The sequence below is a fragment of the Oryzias melastigma genome, linkage group LG11 (genome assembly GCF_002922805.2).
Source record: "Oryzias melastigma strain HK-1 linkage group LG11, ASM292280v2, whole genome shotgun sequence".
Lineage (NCBI taxonomy): Eukaryota > Metazoa > Chordata > Actinopteri > Beloniformes > Adrianichthyidae > Oryzias > Oryzias melastigma.
This window is the reverse complement of record NC_050522.1, coordinates 26,551,418-26,564,815: the sequence shown is the minus strand read 5'-3', so window position 1 is coordinate 26,564,815 and position 13,398 is coordinate 26,551,418. Positions and strand designations below refer to the sequence as shown.

Genomic DNA, 13,398 nt, shown 5'->3' with positions numbered 1-13,398 from the left:
TCTTCTCTTCCTCCTCCTCCTCCTCCTACTCCTCTTCCTCCTCCTCCTCCTCCTCCTCCTCCTCCTCTTCCTCCTCCTCCTCCTCGAGGAGGATGTATCCTAACTCACAGCGTCGTTGAGACAATCACCGAGTGAAGTTCTGCATCTTCTGCATCTTCTCCAGCTCTAAAGATGGATCTCATAAAACTGAGTTGTGGCTCATTCAAATTGCATAAAGCAATAAACAGATGTCACCGACAGAATTATTTTGCAGCTTAAGAAATAAATCTGACCCCTCCTCCTTCCTCCTTTGTTGCACGCCGTCCTGGTTTTGCCTTCAGGTGGAAAACGGCGCCGGTCCAAAAGAGAATTCAGCAGCAAGCAGATGTTTTCAGAACCGTAGAAAAGCTGTTTCTGACACCTGCTGGTCCGGGAGGTTCCTGTTTCAGAACCGCCTTCAGTTGGAGGAAACTTTGGTTGAAACTTTGACCTTTAGGTCCCGGTTTAGTTTGGTTCAGTGAATCATTTGTTTATTACAAATAAAAATCAATAAATGTAGAAAACTTGTTTTTTAATAAACAAGTAACGAGCTGCTGTGATGTCATAGACGATATTTAATTGAGCAGAAGATCCGTTTGACACTGAAGATACGGTTCACTTCAACGTCCAACATTCGGTTCGGTCTCAGACCCAGAATCTGGTGGAGCTCTCTGTGCAGCAGAGAAAGTTCTGATCTTCTGGGTTTGTTTGCAGATCAACACCAACCTCGGAGTCCTGAGGAGGATTTTCTTTTTTCATCCTCTCGTCTTTTTCTCTCCACTGTTGAAGTGACATCACTCAATACAAACAGCTTTTATTTTGAATGACTTTGTTTGTTTCCTGTTGGTTGTTGTTGTTTCAGCATTACAGTACATTTTATGTGTGTTTTAGATAAAGTCCACAAGGATTTGATGGTTAAGACTTAAACACATATTTATTCACAGAATCTGTTAAATCCTGTCTGTTCTTTTCTGTTTGTCTTCATTTCGCTACAGATTCTGTCTGGAGCGTTTTTCTGCAGTTCTGTGTCCATCATGAGGTCTTGATTTATGAATATTTTATGGATTTATTTTCATTTTAATTACTATTTTCACTTTTTTAACTAAAGGATTTTCATTGGTTTTTTAAAAGTTTTTATTTATCTTAGTTTTTTATGTTTATGTGGTGAATGCGAGCAGCTGGCCGCTCTTAAATGAATAAAGCTTCATTTCTATTCTCCTCCATCGGTGGTCCCTCCAGCCTCCAGCGGCAGCAGACCGCCCATCTCTCCACCCGTAGGTGTCACCAGATCTCTCCCTCCATCCGCTCACATGCAGGACGTCTGACAAACGTCATAGTTTCTGCTACAACAGAGAATCTGGCGTTGGAAACGGCGGCGGCGGTGAGGTGGTTTATGTGTTGCGTAACGCCTCTAAAACCTTTTCTTTCTCATTTAGGCAGATTTAGAAAAGAGGGTTTTAAAGTCCAGATGCAGAAGAACTGAGTTTGTAAGAGTTCTGACTTGGCTTTGATGACGGGACGTCTCAGTGGCGTTTCCGGCCCACGAACCAGCGGCTGGCCTTCGGGGGGGGGGGCAAAAGGTCAAAGCGAGGCAGAAAGACGTCAGCGCTTTGAATGTTGAAATATTACATAAACGCAGTGGATGAGCTTACCTCCTGTCCAGCCGTTATGATTGTTCTCGCCCAGGGGGATTATGGGGCTTTGGCGTGGTCAGACGCTCTCCTACTGTCAGCCATATTTGATGTACAGTTCATGGAAATCCAGGCTATTTCTGTCCTAATCTGTCGGTGGAGACTCAACTTATTCTGGGCTTTCTTTGATTCCTTTGAATCACATGAGAACTCGAGATTTCCCTGCAGGTCATTTATGCAACAGAACATTTCAAATGTTTTTAAACGTCGTACAAAGAAGATTTAGCAAAATTCCACTTTATCAGATTAGACAAACAGAAGTTTGAGCAACATTTTGTTTTCTCTTTTTTTATATTGAATTATGTGAACGGCTGCAAAATGTGAACAAAAATCTCTCAGAAAAAGTTGCCGTTGGGGCACATGGAGTAAAATGTCCTGTGGGCGTCGCTGTCGTCATTCTGCCGTCTGTCAGTAACTGAAGCTGATTGGCTGTTGGACAGGTGAGCGTCAGCCAGAAGGGGAAAGGTTTCTGACTGCTGTGGTGGGAAATGAAGTCAAACTAGATCATTCACACCAGCACTACCTGTGATCAGTCCGAATGCTGTGAGCTGAAGATCAGTGCTGATAGCTGAAAACCCAGAAGCTGAAAGCTGAAAATGCGGACTCCACATTAGCTTAAAAAAGACTTTCATTTTCTTCGTCGCTCAGCCCGTTTAGCGCCTGAAGCTCGGTCTCGTCACACATCTCAAAGTGCTACAGAACTGAAACCAGTTCATGTTCTCGCAGACGAGTTTCACTGGATTTGGCTTCACAACATTTAAAATATGCTCAGAATTCCAGTTAAAACATTTGAGTTACAAAGAAAAAGTGAGAAATCTAAAGTGATAAAATTATTCAGAAGATTAAAAAAGTGACAGAGAAGCTAAAAGGGTTTAAATGTCCTGAATAGGAACCATTTTAAGGCTAAATTTGATGTTAATTTAGAAAGTGGAATGAATAGTAGATTTCTGCAGAAAACATTTGATGACACGCGTGGAGCTCACAAATGTTGTCTTCAATAAGGAAGTTTAAAGATTATATATCTGTCTGCTCAGTTTGAATAAAGTTTGACTAAAGGAAAGACGTTTTCTTTGACCTCTACAATAATAGACACAAAAATAGAACTTTATTCTATATTTAGAGTTCCACTCTGATCATGTTTGAATATTTTCAAATCGTTCTCAGTCGTCTCTTCATGATAATGAGGCTGTTTTTAGCCAAAATGTAAAAACTGTGCTGTTTTCTAGGACATAGTTTCTGCAGAGCAGCAGGAGTTGTGGGTGGGAGCAGTGCCGCCCCCTCTTCCCTTCCCTGTTGATCTTGGAGCAGAGAGCTTGGCGCTCGCCTAGCGTATTTCCTACGTCACAAATATGATTTTCTTCAAACCTCATTTTTTTCTTCTGCTCCTGATCGAATTATTCATAAACGTCATCAGAAAATGCCACAAGAAGAAAACGCCATTCTGATCGGAGCGAGGGCTTCAGACCTTCTTGGTCTCATGTGGATTCCACACCTGTTTTCTTCTTCCATGAATTCATTTAAACTCTAAAGCTCCTGATTCTGGATCGGCAGACGAGTCGGAGAGCTCAGACTTGTTTTAGCTCAGGCCTCGCCAGGCTTCTGCTTCTGACGTGGCGCTCCTCCGCTTCAGGTCATGATGAGGCAACCTCCCGTCAGACAGGTGGGGGGGTGAGGGGGGCAGTGGGCGCCGGGACGTTCCAGGACGGATGAGGTCCTGATGAGAGTCCAAACCGCATCAGTTTGGGATGATGAAGCAGAAGCAGACAGAATCTTCTCCGTCCGGCTGCAGGAGGCAGACGTGAAGCTGCATCTCAATCAGAGCGCTAAGCTTCCTCGAGGGCTTCGCTTTTCTGCACATTAATTTGGGCTTTTGCCAATCCCCTCCGATCCCCCACTAATGTGTCGACAAGCGCAGAGCATCGCTGGAGCACATTTGCTTGCTGCAGCGGCGGCGGCGGCGTGGAGGGAACCTGCTGCAGCAGCAGCTTCTGAATGTTAACCACGGTCTGACTGGGAGAAATGTGATGCAGCAGAGAGCAGATCTGCAGCTTCTGAGCGGCTCTGGTTCATGAACTTCCAGTGAATGGAGGAACGTTTGTTCCATGACTTCTGTCCGAGTCTGGCGGCTGTGATCGCTCCTCCATCTGTCTCTGTGCTCGTTGGGTTTCCTTCCTCCGCTCCAGATGTTCCTGCTCCTCGTCCTCTCTCCCTCTACATTTAATTCACTGTTCGTGGTCGTCCCATCTGCGCTCGGCAGCACACGGAAAGCCACAGATCCCGAGGAGATCTGCTCCAAACCAGAATCCTGCAGGAGCTGATGCTGGTTTCAGATGGACCGACGTGGACGTCGGGCCTGAAGGAGCAGGAGGCTGAGACGTCTGAGTATCTTCATCTAACAAACAAACCTTAAAGTCCTGATGGTACTGAAGGACTGGAGTATGTGTGGAGCTGTTTGGATGTTCTGGGTCGTGTTTGTGTCTTCAGCTCTAATAGTTGGTTTGAAAACGCTTCAGTGCGTCTGTTTCTAATTTACAACAACAACCGGTCGACCAGAAAAACCTTTAAGAGTTTCTGTCTTAACACTCGTGACACCAAAAACATTTAAACAAATCTAAAGGAAACTGTTTTATTCGTAAAATCAGGTTTATTGTGGCCGCATGCAGGATTTCAGGATAAATAGAAAAGGTACATTACCTGTGATAATGTTGGTGTGAATGCTTTTAGCTGAAAGTAGTCGCTAAAGATGCTGAAGCTTTTGTGGAAAATGGTCACAAATTTTACTTTAATTGCTGAAGAGATTTGCTCAAAAGGCAAAAGCTGTTTGCTTAAAAAAACTAAATTTCTGAAAAATTTAGTAGTAAAATTCTTCAAGAACCTCTAATAAATGCTAATTTTGCAAAAAATATTTAGTGTGTTACTGAAATATGAGCTGAACCCCAAATTAGTCCCAAAAACCTTAGCAGATGTCAAATTAGCCATAAAAGCTAGCTTAAATACTAGCTAAACTCCAAAATAGCGTAAAATTTCTCAGTAAACTAAATTAGCCAAAAACATTAGCCTGTTGCTAAAATAGAGGCTAAACCCCAAATTAGCCAAAAAAGCTAGCTTGTTCCTTATATATTAGCTAAACTCAATATAGTCTTAAATTACTCTATAAATGAAATTTGCCAAAAACGTTAGTATATTGATAAAATATTAGATAAACTGCAAATTAGCATAAAAACATCATTAGATAATAAATTAGCCAAACAAGCTAGCACATTGTTTAAATACTAGCTAAACTCCAAAATAGCATAAAATTCCTTAGTGAAAAAAATTAGCCAAACATGTGATCATGTTGCTAAAATATTAGCTAAACCCAAATGTTTTTTTAAATGAGTAAACACCAACAAATGTGGATTCTTTAGATTGAATCTGTAACATAACCATAAATTAAAATTGGTAGTTATATTATTATAATTATTTTGGATCCTGTTGAACATGAAATGTTGCGTTCAAGGACATTCCACTAATAAATTAAAATAAGTGAAATAACTGTTTATACTCTTGAATTATTTCTCTTTCTTTCCTGTCAGACTAAAACGAGTCTAATGTCATTTCTGTAACCCTCACATCCGTAACCCTTTTTCAGACGAGGTCGTGGACAATGACCGTGTGTGACAGCCGAGCCAAGCGTGAATTTCTGAGGGTTTTTCTGCCATCGCCGCTGCAGAGCGCCGCGGCGGTCAGCCGTCTCCTCCAACACAAACACCAACTGTTGTCCTGTGGCAGGTGGACATCTCTGAGGAGAGTTTAGTCCCCGAGCAGACGCTGGATCTCCTCCCAAACTCTGGTTCTAAACCACAATCCAGCAGCCAGTATTTTCCTTTCCCTGGTGATGAAGCTGTTCTGAGTCGTAAACGTGAGTGTATGCGGCGTCTGGACGGACCTCCACCTGACCAGCAGCTCCGCTGATCCAGGATGGAGGCGACCAGGAGGACTGGAGATAAAACCTGTTTGCTCCACGAGCTGCAGGAGGATGAAAAATGAGGAGAATCAGGAGGAAATGAAGCTTCAGAGGATGAAGATTCCTCCCATAAATCTACAAACATCCTCTGAGCTTCTCATTTATCCATTAACTCTTCAAACAACTGCAAACGTTTTCATAAGAGTCCACAAAAACAGAAAAACATTCAATCTAAACACAGATTTCTGGAGGATTTCACGCTGATGTTTCAGGACAAAAGTTTGCAGAAAAACATCCCAGAGTTGAAACGACGAAATTCGCTCTCATGAAAACTGATATTAGAATGTTTTTTAATTTTTGTGGAGGACATTTACTTAGAAAATTAAGATTGAAAAAGAATTTCTGATGCTCCGCCCCCTTCTGATGCCTCCACTAATAGATCCACGAACGTCTTTGTTTTCCTCGTCTGAGCTGAATCACACACAAGATTTTGGTTTCTCTGCTGCTGTTATCCTGGGGGTGTAGACAGAGAGCTCTCAGCAACAGGGAGGGAAAGGGGGGCGGCGTTGCTCCGTGGCTACATTCCCGCCCACAACTCAGAGGTAAATTTCGAATGAATTCCTGCTCTTCTATATTTATAGTTCAGATCAAACAAACATCAAAGCCTCAGAGGAGGAGGAGCTTCAGAACCGGTTCAGAACATCACAGAACCTCCAGAACCGGTTTATGCTGGAACAGACTGATGCACTTTATCGGGAAAAGTTCGTTTTTTTATTTCTTGAAGAAAAATGTTTTTTTTTAAATATCAAGAAAAAACGATTTCTGCTGTTTTTGGCAGAAATCAGACGAACATTTTCTCAGTTTTTTAACAGTTTTAAACAGGTCGTAAAATTACAAACTATTATAAAAAATATCATTTATCATAAATCTGACAGAGAAACGTCTTAATTTTAACTTTATTTTAAGGTTTCCAGAGTTTAGAAAAATGTTTGGGTTTCTTTAAAAACAAATGATTTTTCTTTTAGTTTCATATTTTATACATTTGGGTGAACAAACTTCTGATTTCTATCGTTAAAAAAAAAAAAAAAAATTATCAGGAAAAAATGTTCCGTGATTTTATTAAAAACATTCAAGTGAGTGAAACTTTATTTGCAGAAACTCTGGAGGAAGTTTTTCTGGTTTTTCATCAGCTGACTGTTCGCTGAAACTCAAACTGAAAATTTTTGTTTTCGTTTTTAACTGAAAATTTTTATTGATCTGAAAAATCTGGACATGAGGAAAATCTGTGGAGAACTTTAAGTATTTTTGATATTTTTTCTGTGTTTTAAAACAACATTTTAACATTTTTTGTCAGCATGTTTTTCACCTGATGATAATATTTAAAAAAGAACATTTTTAATTCATTTTAACCATTTTTTCCGATCAAAGTGAAAACCAAATAACTTAAAACCTTCCTGCTGACACAAACATGATAGCATCAGCTCTGCATCAAAATCTGTTTGTTTTTATCCGTAAATATTCCTAATCAGACGCTCCAATGATCTGAACAGGTGAGCATAAGCTCCTCCTCCCTCCACAGGTGTTTCCTTGTGTTTACATGTAGTTTTTGAATAAAACATCCACATCACGCTGACTCTAAAGATCTCCAAATCAAGGATTACATCAGCGTGTGCCTCTAGTCTGAGCGGTCCGACTCTGACGAGGACACATCTTTAGACGTTCTCCCGCTGTGATGTCATCATGTTTGGGCGGGAAGATGAAGGTCAGCTCAGGTTTTGAGTTTGTGGTCAAATCTTCACTCCAAACTCCTGCTGCTGCAGAACCAGATATTCCGCAGGTGGACACAAAAGTTTTAACTTCAGGACAGAAGTTTTGGTTTTCTGGTCTTAAAAAGAACATTTTATGATCCTTTGGCTTGAATAAATAAAACGATTAAGAATAAAGTCTGGAATTCCCGGTTGGAGCGCTCACATCAGGCTGGTTTTCACCACACCGTTCAGCACAGCCCTGGTTATGTAATTCTGGAGATTCATTTATTTATCGTGTCTCCATGCGACTGAACCAAACTTTGTGTGCAGACACACTGGAGAGGAGGAGGAAAGCGGCAGCAGCTCTGCCTGCTGGGCGTCCCTGAGCGTTTGGCTGCAGCGGCGGGTCTCGGCCTCCAGGCGTCTCTGAACCTCCAGATCAGAATGATCCGGTCCATCTGCAGCAGAGACAGGAGATGGAGTTCATCCGGTCGCTCTTCACTCCTAAAAGCTGAAAACCGGAAATCAGAAAGAGGTTAAAGCAGATTAAAGAGTAAACTTCAATGAGACGTTTCACCATCTCTCTCGTTCATTAATCTCGTCTGAACCGTGAGATAAAATTAGCGCGTGGATGTGGACTATTCTGGGATGAGATGGTCGTCATGATTTAATCTGTGCTGAAGCCTTCCACGGAGCTCTGCATCAAAACGCTGCACATCCCACAATGCATCTGGATAATCTGAGGATGGTTTGACGCAAAGTAGAGGAAGAGCTTCAGTCGACGGAGGCTGAAGAGTCTGCTCAGACTGAACGCAAGGATGCATCTGTGGACATGAGTCAGCAGCTGCAGGTGCAGCTGCAGGTGCAGCCGCAGGTGTAGCTGCAGGTGTAGCTGCAGGTGCAGCCGCAGGTGTAGTTGCAGGTGTAGCTGCAGGTGTAGCCGCAGGTGCAGCCGCAGGTGTAGTTGCAGGTGTAGCTGCAGGTGTAGCCGCAGGTGCAGTCGCAGGTGTAGCTGCAGGTGTAGCTGCAGGTGTAGCCGCAGGTGCAGCTGCAGGTGTAGCTGCAGGTGTAGTTGCAGCAGCTCAGTTCACCTGTAACAGGTGTGGCTGTAATCAGGAAGGTCACTCTAGAGGTCAGAAGGTTTGTTGTCAAACAGAACTGAGCGTTTGTAGAAACCCACAAACGTTTTGTGAATGGAGAGCGGGCCGCTGGTCCGTAGGTTACCATGGTAATTACATCTGGGCCGGAGACAGGAAGCTCCACGCTGGAGCGCAGCCGCAGGGAGGATCTGTTGTCCTAGGAGACACGGACGTGTTTAGGAATACCATCCAGACGACGACAACAAGAAAACAAGACATGAGGACGAGTGGATGAGAGAGGAGGAAGAGATCAACCACAGCAGGACGGGAACTGAAGACACAAACTGAACACAAACTGAACACAAACTGAACACACAAACTGAACACAAACTGAACAAACAAACTGAACACAAACTGAACACAAACTGAACACACAAACAACTAGATGAACGGTGTTGAGTCCGGTTCAGACGCCACAGGAGCAGAAATGTGTCGTATTTTTTAAGGCCGATTGTGAGAGATTTGGGACACAGACGGGGGGAGGGGCGGAGCTGCCCCAGTAGGTAAAGTACAAATTTGGGACCGCACGAGCCAACCGCACGCTGCAAGACTGTAATTTGGACTTTCCCAGAATAGCCAGCAAAGCAAGGAGGGAGGAGGGGCAGAAAAACACCAACTCCAGCAGCACGCAACGCTCCGGACAACAACACAACACGCAGACATGCATCCCAGCATGCCCTCCTGCAGGCGGAGGGGGTCGCTGCGTTCTCTGTCAGCCGTCGGTTCTGGAGGACCCGGGCCGGGCCGTGGGTCCTGAAGCTGCTCGGCGTGAACAGAGTTCTGGCTCCACATCGGCCTTTTGTGTAGAGGATTCATGCGTGTGGAAATGCTGCGTTAGAGACGTTTCTGCACGTATGTGCTTTTATTAAACGTGTTGGTAACGATCTTCGGATGTTTCAGTCGCTTCCTGACTGAGAGACCGCCAATAAAAACCTTGGAACCGCAGATTTATGGCAGAATCCTGCAGGCGGGCCAGCTGGTACCGGGAGACTCCAGCTGAGGTCCAGCCTCATTGTTCTGCAGGATTTTTAAAAATGTGTCTTTGATGAGTTTGAGCAAAATTTAAAATTCCTGTTTATAAAACAGTAAAAACAGAGTTGTCAAAACAACTAATAAATCATTCAGCTGTCATGAAGTCATCCGAGGTCGGCTGTAAACGTCAGGGCTCGGCGTCTGCTGTCAGGGGGGCGGGAACCTCGACATGGTCCAATAAAAACAGTCAAACGAGGCGGGGGGGGCAGATTCTAACAACAGGTAACGGACAGAAATCACATTCAGGTGACGAACAGAGAAGATTCAAATAAAGAGTTTCTGCACAAATGAATCGTATCCACAATTGTTTATATTCTTTATTTCAAACAACACAAAAAACATAAAAAACAATCAAAATCAACAAAAGTAAAAACCAAATGACCTCAATATGTTGTTTGAAATGAAGTAGGAAGAAATTAAAACTTCTTTAATCCGACCCCCTAACAATGTATCTTAAGTTTATGCAGTATAATCTCCACCAGGTGTCAAAGTCAGTCCCACCGGGGCCAGAATCCAGAACTCACCTGAGGTCGCGGCCGAACAGGATCAACATTCATTGAAAACTCTAAAACTACATTTTTAAAACTTTAAAGACATATTTTTTAGGCGGGCTGAATCTCAGTACCTTAACCTAGCCTGGTCTGCAGCTGGAACCAGAACTGACCCGCGTCCGGTATCAACTAGTACCAAGTTAAGGTTAGGATACCGGTGCGGCCCTCGACCCGGTACTGGACAGGTACCCCCTTTGTGGCCCTGAGGTCGGGGATCCCTGATCCAATAAGAACAGCCAGCACGTCCACGAATGAAGAGTTGGGAACGCCCAAAACGTCAGTTTTCGATGGAGTCCTCGACCAAACGAGGGAATGAGAACGTGCTGCTGTGTTACCGGATTATATCGGACCATTAAAACACAAATATAAAAGGATCTGGAGGGCCTTGACTTGGACACGTGATCTACATCAAACACCAGCATTAAGTACTGTTACCGTGCACGTTAACAGCGCGCACGTGTCCCGTTTCACAGGATCCTTGTTCAGTCTGCAGGATCTACATCTCCACTACTCCTCCTTACTGGTTGTAGAAGTGTTCTCGACGACCTGCCGCCCGCAGCACGCCCGTAGATAAACATGAACGTTTCTCTCTAGGGTTCACTGAGCGACTGTGACCTTGAGATTTCCTGAAGGTCACCTGCCGTACAGCTGAATGTCACACTGAGACGTCTGGAATATCTTCTTATTTTAGAATCTTTTCACGTTAAAATCCCAGCAGCTCACATCACAAGAAGAGCAGGAGTTCTGCTGGGGTTTACCGACAGTTTCTTGTCATTTTGTTGTTTTGGGGGATATTCTACAGTTTTATCCAAACTCTCAGACTGTAGACCTGAATGAGAAACAGGAAAACCATTTTTCCTAAATGAGGATGAATCCTCTCAGTGACTGAGCTTCATCACCAGAGACTCCATGTTTGATGGACTGAACATCTTGATGTGAGGATTTGTGGACAAACCTTTGACTCTTCAGTGACTTCCTGGACGTCTCTTCTGCTCGGATCATTACCTGTCTCACCTGTTCTATATCTCCACAAACCTCCGTGTTTCAGTCTCTGTTTTGGTTCACGTCTCTTCTGAATCTCCTGCTTTGGTTTTCTTGTTTTAGTTTGAGTTCAGCTCGTGTGTCCGTCCCCCACCACCATCCCAACCAGCTGTTTCTGCTTTGTTGGTTGGTTGAAGTCTTGTTGACAGCCTTTTGTTTCTTCCAGTGAAGTTTGAGTTTTGTTCCAGTTTTATGTTTCATTTTTATTTCAAAAAGTCAAACTTTAGTGTAAAAAGAGGAAGCCATGACATTTGCTGGATTCCTCTTCAGCTGTTTCTGTTGCTCCATTTTCTACTGGATCTGTAGGTCTGACTGTTAGAATGCTGTTATGGTTTAGAGCTCCTTCATACTCAACTCTGACGTTCAGTTTCTCAGCTGTTGATGTAAACGGTTTGACCCCAGAGCTGTAAAAATCCTCCTGCTGAGGATCACAGTTTTTATTCTGTAATCCTAATAGAAACCATATAGTTTCTGTAAACCTGCGTCAGTGAATCAGCTGAGTGACAGCAGCAACAAAAGCTGCAGAGATGTTTTTCTCCGCTGCGCTAGTTTTTATAACATGCTTCCACTGAAGTAAAGTGGAACCAGCTTTATTATTCTTTGATGTCACGACCCGATTCTCAGCGTTTCCTTTACGTGTTTTCAGGTGAATCAGTGAGACGTCTGACCTTCATTAAGTCTGTTTTGTTTTTAATCTGTCACTTTTTCTCAAACGAAATGTTTTGAGATTGTTGTTCTTCCTGCTCTCAAATCTTCGTCTTCACATGTTCACGTCTTAACCAGGACGTCAAAGAACGATTCAGTGACAGAACTGGCGATACATCATCACATTAACCAGCAGAGTTATGCAGGAAAATGTTCTTTCCTAGGAGTATTGTCCTCCTTTTAAATTCATTTATACCTTCATATGTTATTGGTATAGAATAATGTTCCATATTTTCCAGAGTAACAATTGCAGGAGCCAGAAAATGAATAATGAATCAGAACTTTGTACTTAACACATCTGGACAAATCCACCAAGCCTGGCGTAACGATACTGAACCGTTCCCTGACCATGACTGGTCCGACATGAAGGTAAAAGAAATCGACTCTCCCCTGATTGTCGTGTAGAATGTTGATCACTGAAGAATCAAAAATGACTCTATAAAATCTCAGGTCTTTTATTGATAGTAATATTGTGAATTACATTAATTTAAAGGTACTTAATTCTGCCTGTGGGAAAAGCTGCAAAGGGTTAAATGCTTCAGACTTGTTTCTGTGACACAATCATGCATTTCTGGAGTTTTCCGTATCAGAACTTCTTGCATTTGAAGGGCGTGGCTTCATTAAAACGCTTGTTCACGATCTGGCTGAAGAGAGAAGGATAAAACACAGGAGTTTAGACGGGCAGAGGTTAACTCTTCTGTGTTTTCATTTACACCGTCATTAGCATTCCTTCCTGACACAAATCCTTAACTGAAAGCAGCACTTCTATGAACAAATAATACTTCAGCTTCCCCCAAAAACAGCTGAAACCAATAATCTCATCAGCCGCCGAGGTGTCACTGCTGATTTATGGCTTAGTGCTTCATACGTGAGAGCAGTGAGCAGCAGATATCCATCTCAGTGAAGGTTACGTCCTGATCGGGACGCTGCGAGCTGCTCCTCCGCGCTGCAGACGATGCACAGACATGCATGGCTCTGAGCGGCCGTCCATCAAACCGCCTGATGGGCTGCATGCATGCAGAGTAAGTGGAAACAGATGTTGAGAGCGGCGCAGCAGGATCTGACATGCTGTCTCAAACACTAACAGTATGGGTTGCAGAGGAGAGTAAACAAAGTGTCAGTCATCACAGCCTGAAAAAGGTTAAACATCAGCTCTAATATGTCAGAGCTTCTCATTTCTGGCCTGAGTTCAGCTTTACATCACTGTTGCTGTGAGGAGCGGAGATGTAGGTCACCAGGAAGAAGTCTGCTTTGGTCCGGGCTTGATATGTGTGTATATGTGAAAGCAAGAGAAACAATAAAATATGACATAATTAAGATGTTAAGTCATATTTAAAAAATAGAGACAATAAAAGAAGAAAAAAGAGATGACATATTTACTGTTAATCATAAAAAGTCGTATTTGCTCTCAAACATGCAATACATGACGGAGCAGTGAACAGGACACAAACAATAATAAATAGTTCCCTCAAATTAGCTTTTGTGGTCACAAATTAACAATTTGTTACCTTTTTGTGTGCATATAGT

General features: G+C 43.1%; 1 long non-coding RNA gene across 2 annotated transcripts; it reads right to left on the bottom strand.

Moving 5' to 3' along the window:
- Positions 1-7,666: 7,666 nt before the first annotated feature.
- On the bottom strand, positions 7,667-9,079 carry LOC112162624. Of its 2 annotated transcripts, none has more exons than XR_004948684.1 (2): positions 8,628-9,079; positions 7,667-7,914 (listed from the first exon to the last, which is right to left on the bottom strand). It is a non-coding gene; the product is annotated as an uncharacterized LOC112162624 (long non-coding RNA). The 2 variants fall into 2 exon arrangements; XR_002922110.2 differs by having other exon boundaries at positions 7,667-7,907.
- Between the last annotated feature and the right edge of the window lie 4,319 nt (positions 9,080-13,398).